Source organism: Aythya ferina (assembly GCF_964211825.1).
Source record: "Aythya ferina genome assembly, chromosome: 11".
Classification (NCBI taxonomy): domain Eukaryota; kingdom Metazoa; phylum Chordata; class Aves; order Anseriformes; family Anatidae; genus Aythya; species Aythya ferina.
Window position 1 is genome coordinate 20600998 of NC_140307.1, and position 13930 is coordinate 20614927.

General features: G+C 38.0%; 1 protein-coding gene across 5 annotated transcripts in view; it reads left to right on the forward strand.

The window, feature by feature from the left end:
* FBN1 (fibrillin 1) overlaps positions 1–13930 on the forward strand; it is a 158435-nt gene that overhangs the window by 40915 nt on the left and 103590 nt on the right. The window lies entirely within an intron of this gene.

A 13930-nucleotide genomic window follows, 5' to 3' on the forward strand; every position in this document is an offset into this window, starting at 1 on the left:
TTCTTTGAGATGGATACATAAGAGCTGCCTAATTTAACAGCTAAGCAGTATGTTGTCAGTGCAGCTGGATTAGGCCATCCTTGACATGGTTTCTAACCTTTTTTAAATCTAATATCCTCATTTATCACTGGCCTGGTATTTGTTTTGCTTGATCTAGGGTTATGACATTGATGTATATAAATAATGTCGGGGTACATACTTCTTACCTTAGCAGCTTGAAAATATCAAAGCAAAAAAGAATATGGAAATCAACTGGAAATATGGAATATGAAAAAGATGCAGGGAGAAAAAGCCATTTGGGAAAAAAAATGAGGATAATATCTGTAATTTATGTAATCATTGTTTATTCATGTAGTCACCTAGTGGTAGCTAATACATAATATTTCAGAGTTTATTGCCAGATGGGAGGCTGTTGTGTACTGCATCAGCGGTACTCTTATCACACAGCTATGAAATTCCCAGGCATCTTTTTGCATCTCAGAGTGTGAAGGTGAGTGCCGCTCACACCTGCCGCTCCCTGCAAGTCACGGTGCTGGTGGCAGGTTGCCCACATCCTGGGTGGAGCCGGGACTGCTCCCATGCTACTCGATAGACATTGCTCTCCTGGATGTCTTTGCCTGGCTGGCTGCTCTTTACTAGTTGGCTCCCTGGACCTCCTTTTTAACTAGTTAGTTGGCTGGCCTGTCCTGGCAAACCTCCCTCTCCTGGTTGGCTGATGAAACTCTCTGCCGGCCGGCCTTTTCCCTCCCTTCCTTTCCAACCCTTTTCACACATGGTGTCTGCTGATTCCCACTGTTTATCTCTCTGTGTCTCTGTGCCTCCCACTCATGTGTTAGATTTGCTTTATTCCATCCTGTCTTTGCTGCCTTCCTGTTTTTCTTCCCTCTTCTCTTTTTGCTGTTTTGATTTGCTGGATCCTTGTTCCCTTCACACTTGTTCCCTAAAAGTTTTCTGCACTGGCTCTCCCTTTCCTACTGGCAGTGTGCATCTTTTCCAGAGCTTGCTGTTTCTTATTCTTGTCCACTTGTCTGATGTAGGAGCCGCTTCATTTGAAACAGAGGACATTGTAGAGTCACTAACTGAAAACTGATTAGTGTTACAGTTTGGAGAGATGGTTAGGGTTATTGCTTTTTATTTGCTATAGGATATTTAAGTTCATTTATAAACCTAGTGCATGTTTACACAGAAATGCCCATGATAAAACCATGATTGATGTGTCTTGCTGTGCTTCTGTGCCACCTTTCCTATAATTATGGATTACCAAGTATATGTGTATAACTTACGTTGTTTCCTTTAGGACTCTAGAAATACCACAACTCACATTTCTAACCCAGACTTCACAGTTATAACTGTAGTCTCACGCTTTATTCTGTTAGTGGGGAAGAAGTATTTTGGGGTAATCACAATGATGGGAGAAGCAGTGCAGGAGAAACACACAGCAGTTAAAATTTTGCTGCTGAAGACCCTGTGAGAAAAGACATAAAATTCTGTGGCCACTCTTCTTCAACTTGTTTCAGACTTTGTTCTGCAGTCCTTATTCAGACACAGTTCCTGCTGATGTTAATTGAAGGTTTGTCTGCATTAGGACTGGATAAACAGATCTCTGTTGTTAGATGCTGTAGCCTCATGTCATCTCAGCTTAAAAATCCCATAAACATCCATACATTTTGTCCCTGTTGTATTTAGACATATTTTCTAAGCACATCTTTTGCTTTTTCTTTCCACGTGGCCAGTGTTTTCATTCTCCCTACTTATGGGGTACATAACATCATAAATCATTCTAAATAGTGATTAACAAGTCAGTCTGTAATGCTAAATACACAACCTTGTCAATTGGAAAATACTGTTATTCCCCATATGTGTTTTCTCCTCTCATGTCAGAAATATGAATCCCATGTGAGAGGGCATTGTTACCTTCAAGCGAATAGCATCTATCCTTCTCCTCTAAGATTTTAAAAGTTTTTGGATTGATTTTACATGTGTGTCCCGTAAAGACATATTTCTGCATAAAAAATAGTTCATAGCATCTATTGAGTTGGAAAATTAATTAGACGACCTAATTGATTGTGCATGAGTTCCTCTGTGGAATTTGTTCTGCTGCTGTTGCGCTTGCCCAGCACAGAAAATCTCAGGAGCTAATTCCTCTGGTCTTTTACTATAAACAGACAATTAATTTTTTATATATATATATATATATACATATATATATATAAAATAACTTGAAGGGTCATAGTACAAAAAACGTTATGTGAAAAATCTTTTCTCATCTTATTACAGTAATGCCAAGAGGCCTGAACTTGGCTTGAGGCTCCCTTTATCATTCACAAAACACACAGTCTGTGTCCCAAAGGCTGTGTAGTCTGAAGAGGAAAAAACCCAACAGCGTCCAGAAGTATTGGCAGCCCCATGTTACATGTGGGGAGCTAATATACAGGGAGATTAAGTCACTTGTGTAAGGGTATACAGGGAGTCTGTAGCAGAGTCTGAAACTGAACCCAGGTCATCTCAATCCCAGCCAAGTGTCTCAACCACAAGACTATCCCTCCTCTTCTGTATGTCAGTGTAGAAAGTAGGCCAAAAAGCAATTTCCATCCTTTTATACACAGCATTTTGTAAGGCTGTGAGGTATTATGTACTAGACAGGCATCTGGATCAACAGCAGTTTCTACAGATACTTTTATCTGTAAACAGAAGCAAAGCCTGTAAGGGCTTTGTAAATTTAACATAAATTATTATTTTATCTATAAATTGCGTAGTTAAATCTGTAAATAGTATCCTTAATTACAAGGCATTTCAGTGATTTTTAAGAATGAGAAACATATTTAAAGGACTTCTGCATTCCTTGGCTCTCTTAATTTTCATATGTTTTAGGTTCTGGTCCTACTCGTTTATCACGATGTGTTGGCAGTGATGTGCAGCGCCAGGCTGTGGGGTGTTACACCGTGCAGCGTAAACTGAGAGGGGGGGGTACAGGGGCATAACAGGCTAACGCACCCCTGTTCCTCAGAAGTTAAGGACTCCTGTGTTGGGAACTGGTGAGGCTAGCAGTTAGCTGACCTACATCTGGGAGATTCCTATTATATTGAGTATATTCTTATCTTTTGGAGAATCTCTGTGTAGCCAGAGTATTATAAAACTTCTTTTGTACCTCAGATGGAAGTGCAAGTATGTGAGGGGGCAACTCCATGGACATGCATCATCCTTATCATCCTTATTCAACAGGGATATTCCTCCCACCCTCTTTTTTTTTTTTTTTTTTTTTTTTATGAAATCAGCAGTGCTCTGCTGAAGCACACAAAGAAGAGGCCAGAGCTGTTCATTCCCCTATGTGCCATAATTAGGTATTCACAGACACCTGGTTTATTTGCTGAACCCCTGATTCCTTTCTCCCATAGCACCCAAATAAAAATTACTTATCTGATTCTCACTGACATATGTTCTGGAGTACCACTGTTATGCACTCAGATAATTGAAACTATTAATTCCAGATGTTCTGTGCATTTACATTGATAAATTTCAGTGACCGTCAAGTCAAAAAATAAAAATCACTGGGATTTATGCAGAATGGAGGTGAGAGAAACCTTGTTTTTCAACACAATCTCTAAAATAAGTAGTGAGAAATCACCCCAAATGGAACAATGATTGGTTCAGTGCAAACTGAAGTTTCCAAGAGTTTGATGCTATTCCCTGTGAGCATATTGTTAGTGAAATACAACTGGAGTGTGTCACTTTTGGTTGAGCCAGTATCGACTAGCTTTTGGAAAGAGGCCTTTGATGCTGGGTGGATCTCTCTCTTACTGTCACCTCCCAGTGATGGCTGTTTTCCGTGTGTGGGTTTGCATGTGCAATCACAGGCAATGGGATTCCCCACAGAGTTGCAAGATTGTTTAGGTTGGAAGGAATCTCTGGAGGTCATCTTGCCCAAAACCCTGCTGAAGCAGGGACAGCTAGAGCAGGTTGACCATCTCCAGACAGCTTTTGAAGATCTCCAAGGAGTGAGACTCCACATCCTCTCTGGGCAGTCTGTGCCAGTGCTCCATTACCTGGACAGTACAGAAGAGGTTCCTGATGCTCAGACTTCCAGCTTGTGCTCACCACCTTTTGTCCTGGCACCGGGCCCCACTGAAAACAGCCTGGCTCTGTGTTCTTTGCACCCTCCCTTCAGGTATTTATGCACATTGATAAGATCGCCCCTGAGCCTCCTCTTCTCCAAGCTGAACATGTCAGCCTTTCCTGATAGGAGAGGTACTTCAGTCCCTTGATCATCTTGGTGTCCCTCTGCTACGCTCTTTCCAGAATTGTCAGTCTCACCAAAGTCAGTGAGTCTAACCATTTACTTGTATTTGAGACCTGGACTTCCTTCTGGATGTCCACATTTGGGTACCTACAAAGCCATCATGTCCTTTCTAATAGGGAGGAAACAGAAACCTGGATTTAAGGATTTAAGCTTTCAGAGCTTGAATGTTAAATGTTCAAGACCACTGGCTGTTTCCCAAGTTTTCATGCTATGCCACATATTGGAGGGCAAATGAAATCTTAGTCAGTAAAGACCTTTTGCTCTTCCTACCTGCAGCATACATGCAAGAAAAAAATCTGACCCTAAGTGTGCTAATGGTCTATTTCTTTTTTATTTCTCTCCTTTAGGATACTTAATTATAATTAGCATTGTATTTTGTTACTTCTTGGGAAAAACAGACTTTTGATATGGTTTTGGCAAAGGCTATTTAATGGAGAATTGCCATAAATAGTTTTTCTGATCTTTAGATTAAAAACGTAGTATATGCAGAAAGTCCTCAGTCATTTGAGGCCAGTCATTCATTGACTGGAGGCGATATTCACCTCCTAGTTAGTGCCATGCAAGAACACTTCTCCAACCAAGCTGTCAATGAAGAAGGGAATGACTTTACTTCTTTTCATTAAATACTAGTATAACTGATGTTCATTGTCTCTTTCCAATAAATATAGAAGCCTATAAGCTGTCTGAATATATTAGATTTTCTGCAGTTCATTCACAGATAGCAACTATTTAATGCTTTAGTAGATAATACAGGAAAGCAGTAAAGAAGAGAGAACCATAGGCTCTCTGAAAACCTGATAAATCAAAAGACCAGAAGAATGGCAACTGAGAAGTAGAGTTCATAGTGATATCTACAGGATTATACAAAAAAAAATAAAATGTATTTTGGTAGGTGTTATATATAGATAGATAGATATGTATACACACACACCCATTTACATACACACAAACACTTAAAATTATACTTGCATAGCTGAAAATACTTGTCAGTCAAGATTAGATCATTTGCTTTCTTGGAGAGCGACGCTTTCTACTTCTAGAAATAGGTATTAAGTACATGTGATAATTGCAGAGTTATGGCATGTACTCTATAACATTTCAACAGAGATACTATCAGACTTACTCAGAGTTAACTAGTGCATGCTATTACCGTGTTTATTTTTGGAACCATGGTCTTAATGTGAATCCCATATATGTGGTTATGCAAAATGAGACAGATTCTTGTCATGATTATATTGGTGTAAACACAGAGTGATGCCACAGTTTAATTGAGGAAGGAATCAGATCCTTTAACACAAAGGGTTGCATGGTATTTCAATTAAGTAGTTGATGTGTTTCGCTGCAGAGTTCGAGGTGAGTCATTCGTGTCTGAAGTTATTTTGGTAATTATCAGTTTAAATTTGTAACACTTTATGAGATTTGAGGGGAGTATAGTGCAATGATGAAAGAAAATCATAGTTAAAATATTTCTGTGAAAATCAAAGTACTGTATATTATCACTGTTCTTCAGATACTTCAAATGCTTTAAGCTGGTTATTTGCAATATAAAACTCCATATTATAAACTTATTCAAAAAAGAAAAGTGCAAGTTATTTGAAAGTCTTCAGACTAGTAAAATAAATAAATCAATATTTACATTATATCAAATCTGTCATAACTAAAATCATAACTCTAAAACTACACTTACCCAAGAAGTACTGAAAATACAAAAAGCCAGGCCAGTGGCTGCCTGAAGACCCTTTGGTCAGGGAGCTGGCAGCCATTTGGAGACGAGTATCTTCACAAGAACATGATCCTTGCTTGTGTTGGGTGGAAGCTTTTCCACTGCCATAATTTCTCAGGAGTGCTGGTCCCTTTCAGTTATGGAAAAGAGAGAGCTTTCTTAGGACAAGCTAGATGATTCCTGGCAGCTGTTACAACCAAGTCAGAAGAAATTGTCGTTTGCTCTAATTACCTCGTTAAAGAGCTGCCAGGACTCTAGAAGTTCTGCATTCTGTTAGGACCACAAACATTTGTCCATGTGTCATTATGATAATATATACTTACTGACACCCAAAACACCATTATTACATTTACTGCTTTCCCTTTAAGTTATCCACACTGAAACAGAGTCGACTTCTTGCCATTCCTGCTGTGTGTTTACTCTTTGTATTTCACTTAGCTTGAACAGTGAAATTGGCTCTCTTCCTTCCTCTCACCTCCCCTTTTTATTTATAACCCGTCTTCGGTCCTGGACTGAGTTTCATTCCAGTGCTCTGCAATTGTATTTTGTTTCATGACACTGCAGAGAAACATTTACATTAAAAAAAAACACACACACAGTTATTCCTAATATATTGTACCACTCCTTGTTTTAAAATATGAGCAGTATGTCTTTAAATGCTGCATGTTGCATTGTCTGAAAGCATTTGCCCTGTCTTTGGATGTCACTCTATTTAATATACTATAACTCATTAGCATCTATTTTTCTTACGCAGTTTGCTCTACTTTTGGATAGTCTTAGTTATTTTATAGTCAGTGTCTTCTGGAACCAAAGAGAAAAAATTTACAGAGCCCATCTACTAGCTTTGTCCTTACCTTGTTATTTAATGGTTAATACTTTGTGGTATGTTAAGACTGTTATTATAACGTGGCACTTCTTAAGAGCTCTACTTTTAAAAAAGTAGTAATAAACTTCAGCCAACTTGTGCTTTTTAAGTGAAACTTCCAGAGTTCTTCAATTGAATCCATTCTCCTTAATAATCATCCGGTCTTGACAATAAATATGTCACCAACGTTAGTTACTTTTTTTGCAAAAAGAGAGATGGAAATCAATTCAGAATTTTATTTCATTTTTGTTAGCCTGTGAAAGAAATTGGAAAAATTAAAATCTGTGAAGAAATGTTCCTTTGTAGCTTACATAGCAAAGTAGGGTGGGTAAGAGTTTGTCAGGTAACTGATTATTCAGAAATGAGAAGTTATTCTGCATTTAGCTGCATTGCTTACTGTTTTCTTCATCATGGAGAAGAATAAAATGTGGTAACAATTTTCTGTATTTGGACTGCTGCCGCACATAATTGGGAACAACAGAGCTAAAGCCTTGATTTTGGTGAAATGCTTAGTCTGCGTGTTGGATTAAAATGTGTGCAACAAATCACTCCAATTCTATAATATTTTTTTGAACATTATTATTTTTTATTTTATTACTGTAATGTTATTACTTTTCAGTCACAGACTTCAAGAACTGGGTCAGTTGCAAGAACAAAATTGGCATGAAAAAGTTGTATATTTGTTCTTGAAAATGAATTGCCAAAATACTTTTTTAAATGGCCAGCCTGAATTGTTCTTTACATCCAGTGCAACTGATAATGTTAGTCTGATGTGGTTAGCAAACTGTTATTTAAAAGTCCCGTTCTTTAACCAGTATCCTAGGAAGACTAGATAATATTTGCTAGATAGACATGTTAAACAGATTATCTGTGCAGAAAGTGATTTGTGAAGAAGCTTACGGAATGGAAAATAAATTTGGGCTGAAGTGTGCCAGCAAGTCAATATATGAGAACAATTTGCAACAACCAAAGGTGAGGAAGACATGCAGAAATGGGGTCATCAGATTCATGAATGAGGGGATAGTATTCCTAGGTCTGGAATATATGAGGCTGGAACTAACTTTTGTGGTTGACTAATACAGAATAAAGAGTTACGATACCAGTGGAAGTTATTTATTGCAAGTGTTGGATATGCCTCCATGGATGTTTTTTACTCTCGTTAAAATAATGAGAGGCAACTTGGAGCACTGATCTGTCCACAGCACAGCTGTGGTATTTTGAGCCCTTTCTGCTGCCAGATTTATACCCCTGCCAGACACAGTGCTGACTGAGTGCACTCTGAGTCCCCAGATCCAGTGACACTGCAGCACTAACCAGTGTTAAATCTCAGCAGTTCAAGTTCTGGGCTGGACTGTGCACTGAAGCAACCAAGAAACAGTCTTGTTAATATGTGAAACCACCTCTGGCACTGGAAAGCAGCAGACAGAAGTGACATGGTGATAATTTCTTCACATACCACAGCTAAATCCACCAAGCCTCATTAGTAAGAAGTTTTGGACATTGTAGGAAGTAGTGTTTAAAATGTTTACAAAATTTTGTTTTCTTTCCTTCTGAACACCCTCAGATATCTTTGCCATGTACTTTCCAGTGATGACACATTGTGATCTGACTGGGATGAGTAATAGTGTCTGACTGGAGGGAGGAGGGGACAGGGGAGAGCTTAACAGTGAGTAATTATTTGAGGAAATGGCCCATGTGGAAAAAAAGTGTTGGGATTGAATGCATTTATCAACTGGCATTTCCGTCTCACCTGTGAACTGAGACTTATGGTGTCTGAGTTTTTAAATGGTTGGAAGTCAGTGCATCAAGCTAACATGGGAACGTGATGCTGTATGTCTGGTCTCAATTCAGTCTGTGAAGCGAGATATGTGGCCTGTCCCCTATTAAGAAAAATAGAGGTAAATAATTGTTATCCCATGGGTTCCTGACAGTGGTCATTCACTTTTCTGCCTGGTGCTTAAAAGCCATGAAATCCTGTATAAATGCAAAACATGATTTCATGATAGCCTACACACAATGGAAAGGGAACGTTGGACAAGTGCAAATAGAGTCCAAGCACATTGGCCTTTCCTATGCCTCTGGTAAAGTGGCACACGTGAGTTTGCATTAGCGTCTTGGGAGTCGTATGTGTATAAAGCAGTCTGTTTATTCCCTCTGTCCTTATGAGGAGATTTTTGCATAGAAATACTAGAATTCCTTGGAAGGATGTTTGGAAATTGAGCCTGAAATGCTGAACCTCTGTTTTCAGTAACTCCCTGTGCTATGGTGGTGCTGACTGCTGCAGTGAGCGTGGCCTTGTTGTGGTCTGGTGCCACTTTGGAGTCTCCCTGTAATTCTTGGAACTTTACTGCAAAAAAAACTCATTTTGGGCACAATGCATCCTGCCTCCTGAGATGAGGCAGAATGTGTGATATTTTTCCCCATCATCTTTAACTGCATTTCACACTCTGAAGAGTGTGAAACGATGGAAGTACATTGAAACATACAGTGAATGAAGCAGGTTTTTTTTTTTTGTTTGTTTTTTGTTTTTGTTTTTGTTTTGTTTTGTTTTTTTTTTTTTTTTGTTTCTTTTCTTTAACTGTCAGCAGTGTAGTTGTTAGTGTACTGAAGTGGAGGTATTGTATGGTTTCTGATCCTGTCAAGGAACATGGCTTCCTCAAAGAACTAAGACTTTCAGATTTGGTGCTTCTCATTATATCCCTACTGCTGTGAGGTCACCATTTATTTCAAATTTTATATCAGAGTAGCAGACATACATTTATTCAATTCCTAGCTTTTAGACTTGGGAAAATGATAGGAGCTCTGTTTGTGCAAGCACAGCTGGATCAGCCTAGAATCTCTGATGTGGGTAAATAAGATTATGTGCGCATACTTTTAGGATTCATTTAAGATTCTTCATTCATGGTTCAGTGAAAGCTAATTTTATAAAATACTGTCTTTATGTCTCAAAAACATAATTTGCTTGATGTGATTTTCATACCTTTCTTACTGGTGACGCTAGAGTTGATGCATTCAGAGTTCCTTTCTCCCCCATTAATTTTTGCTATATGCAAGTGTCCCGTCATGGGACATTTTTGGAAACTCCTTTGGAACTCCCATCATCTGTTTTCCTGATCCTAATTTTTGTTAATCTGAAATTTGTGCTCCCCTCTTGTACTTTAGGAATGCCATTGAGAAACAGAATCACTGTAAAATTCATTTTCCCCATTAGAAATATGTGTTTTGTACAACTGAAATAAAATAAAGTTGAAATTTACCTCTTAAATAGTTGAAGACGCTCCCTTCAGTTGTTTTTTTCCTTTCACCTTCTTCTGTCTTTTCTGTTCAGTCTGTTACATTTTACAGAGCTTTTGGTGACACCATTACATGGGAGTCTATAAGTGTGGTATCTTCCTTACTGAATTGGATAATGATAGAAAACTCGCGGTCCAGGTTACAAAAGGTGTTGTTAAATAAATCGTAATGTAGACCTGCATTTCCTTCTGAAAAAAATTGGTTGATGATCTGGTGAGCAGTTGCTTTTGGCCAGTCTTACAATTAAGTGACCTGTTTCGCTTCTGCTTCAATTTTTCTTTCTTTTTCTTCCTTGCAATACAGCACTAGGCAGGTTATATGGTGCAGTCTCCTCTGTCTATCTTGTTTCTCAATAGACCATAGTAAACCCTTTCTTGTAGTCTCTCCATTCAGTTAGACTGGTGTATTTAGTTTCATTTGCTACTAAAATATGAAGGTAATTTTCCAAATACCTTCTTGGGTGTAGAAGTACAAACTTGTATCATGGTATCCATAACTATGGAGATACCTGAAACTTTATTTACCTGTGAAGTTGTGTACTGTCGAAAGGATTCTGCTACTTGAAAATCAGACTGGCAATCTTTTAGCTAGCATTATTCTTTGGTTGTTTGAAATCAGGTTCCAAATGAGCATCACAGTAAGGTAAATGCTGACTTGCATTTCCGATCCGATCCTGCTCTCTCTGCACTTACTCAGTTGCAGTTCATTCTAACAGGGCTGGAAGAGTCTGTCAACCTCTACAATAGGTGGTTATCAGTTTGTGAAATCAGCCTGTTAATTTAACCATCAAGAACTCTTTCTAGGATGTTTCTATGGAATGAATATTGAGGAGAGAGTGACCGTAATTTCATCCAGCATCCTTGCACTATCATAATTCTTTAATCTGTATTCCCTTAGTTCAAAATTATGTTTAAACTGTATCTTAACATTAAAAAATGTATTGTTCTTGAAAACAGGGGTTAGCGGGAGCTAAAGGTTTAAGGGTTTTCTGAGTTGAGGACTTAAGAAGCGTGCATGCTGTAGAAAGTCTTGCACTGACCAAGTGTTTGAGTCTCCTTGGTGCTGTCCAGCATTACTTGGAACAATTACCATTATTTATTGCTGTACTTGGTTTTGATCAAAGCCTTCCTGTGCTACATATTTCAGCAGCCTCTCTGATGGATTTAGGAATATAAGGGATCTTTTGAAAGGATAACTAAAATTATCCGATCATTATTGCTAAAACAGGAACAAGTTGCGGATCAAAATGCACCTTGCTTCTTTCCCTTGGACTTAATAAACAGGATTTTATGTGGTATACACCAGCTTCATTCCATTGCCCTTGTTTTCTTTTTGACGTATATGAACTTAAAGTGCTTTCAGTTTGTGCTGTTTTCTCAGTTGTCTGAGGACCCCTGAGGAATTATTCCTTGTAGAAATGGCTAAAAAGTATGTGAAGAAGCAGATAAAATTGTTAGATAACCGTGATTAATGTCTTATTGAAGGCTGCTTGCACATGCTGAAAATTGCATTAGAAATTATGTGGAACATTGGAACCATCAGTTGCACATCTTTAAAAAATAATTTTACTAAATTAATTTCAAACCTCAACTTTTTTTTTAGTTAAAGTAAAATTACTCTGGAAAAGTGCAAATTTTTCTGGTAGTATCCATGCCTCTTTTTTCAGCTCCTTACTGATCACTTGGAATCTTGATTGAGCTTTACTCATAAAGTAGTTTGAGTAATCATGAATGCATAAGGGAATGTTATTGTAACAAAATAGAAACGATTTTTTAAGCTCATATTCCACATCAGTGCTTTGTAACATAGGCCTTATGGGTTACAGTGTCTTCTAAAATGAACATAATTCATAAATCCGAACAGTTTTAAAGAAGATGGTGTAAATCCAAGGGTACCTCATTACTAGCTATACTATTATACTTTTATTCTGCCATCATTTTAACGGAAACACATTTCCTTGTTGTATGCCTTATTCTTTTAATATGTAAAAGATATTAAACACAACATTAGGAATACTTTAATTTTAGAGCTCTTTTGATCGGATAATAACAAATAGGAGATGGATTTGCTTGGTTTTGAGTCCATATTTGTCCTACTTCTTGTTACTCAAACCTCAGGGAAATTTGCATGATTATGAAGTGATCTTCATTGGGTTCACAATATTTCTAAGTCATTTTAGCCACTGATAAGCCATTTATAATTTGAAATTAAACAATTGTAAATGCTGATCCATTCATAACATAACATAAAATACAAGATGGGCTGTCTGAGGTTTGCTTCCCACTGTGACAGAGAACAAAATGCCTCCTTTTTTAACTGTCTATATTTAAACTGTATAGGGGCAATCTACAATAAGGGATTTCATTCTTAGGAGGTGCGCTGGAGGTTTCATGTTGCCAACACAAAACTGTGGTGTTTCTAAATAAATTGTCATCTCTTGTTTTAATATTAGGAGTTCTAGTATCAGAAGTTTTGCATACAGTAAAGTAGATTACCTGTCGTAGACCTCGGTTTGTGTTAGGTTGAAGGAATGATCTCAGAACTAAAATTTTTTGATTGGTTAGGTGTAATTTGTTCTGACTCACTTGTATTCATTGTGGGCTGAAGAAATATGATAAAGCTAGTAATACTGTGTGATTCCAAAGCTTCATGTCTACTATGAGAAATGAGAAAGAAAGCTGTGTTAGTTTTGACAAACGCAAAACAAAGCCATCTAACTAGGAAAATGAAGGTAGCTACAAAAATGCTTAAAAACAGGAAAAGAACTGGAGAGAAGTTGTAGAGCAGAAAAATATGGGAATTGAAGGGGTAGAAAGAGAAATGCCAACCCAAAAAAAAGTTAGGGTGATGAAATGGAATTTAGTAATCAGAGGTAAGAGAGATTCTGACCCATTTCAAGATGAGTCTTACAGAATTGCTGGGGAAGGCGATGGAGAAGTGTTCAATAAATGTAGCCGCACTGTTTGGAGGGGATAGGACAGAAATTTTGTGTTAGCAATCCAATAGCATATAAGGATGACATTAAATCAGTGTCTCCCCTAATATAAAGTCAGGCAGGCAGCTCAGGAGGACTCTAGAGCTGTTGGCAAGCTGTGCAGTTACAGAATCGTAAAGGCCAAAGCTCAGGAGCTCCATTTGGCTAGTGCAGTGAAAGACGATGAAAAATGCTTTTATAAATACACCAAGAGCAAAATGAAGATTAAGGAGGATCTCCATCCTTTACTGAATGTGAGGTCACTGATAGTGAGTGGCATTTAGTACAAGTTTATCAGAAATAATTCTTTCAGATTAATTTGCTATCCTTCCTGAGAGGATCATGTTTAATTGTTGAAGATAGCAGTAGTAATACAGCACTGTTTTATGGCATATAGGACTTGTGGTCAGTTTCAAGGTGCACCTGGTTCGGGGAGCAATCCTGGAGTACTTGTCTGACAAGAGTACTGGGGGGCAGATGGAAAAAGTGTCCATTCTTACTTCTGCCCTATTTAACACTTTTTATCAGTGGTTTAATGGAAACATCTTACTGTTAACGACGTTTGGAAGTGGCATGAAAATTGAAGGCATTTATAATGTCATCTCTACAAGGCAGTGTGGATTGCTTAGTGACCTTGGCTCATGCAGCTAGTAACTATTTCAGTACAGATGAACGTCAGGCTTAGAATTTGCTGGCTGTGCTTACAGGATGATGGACTCTGTCCTGGTGCACCATAACAGAAAAGCATTTTAGGGTCGCTTGTGAAGAATTAGCTGG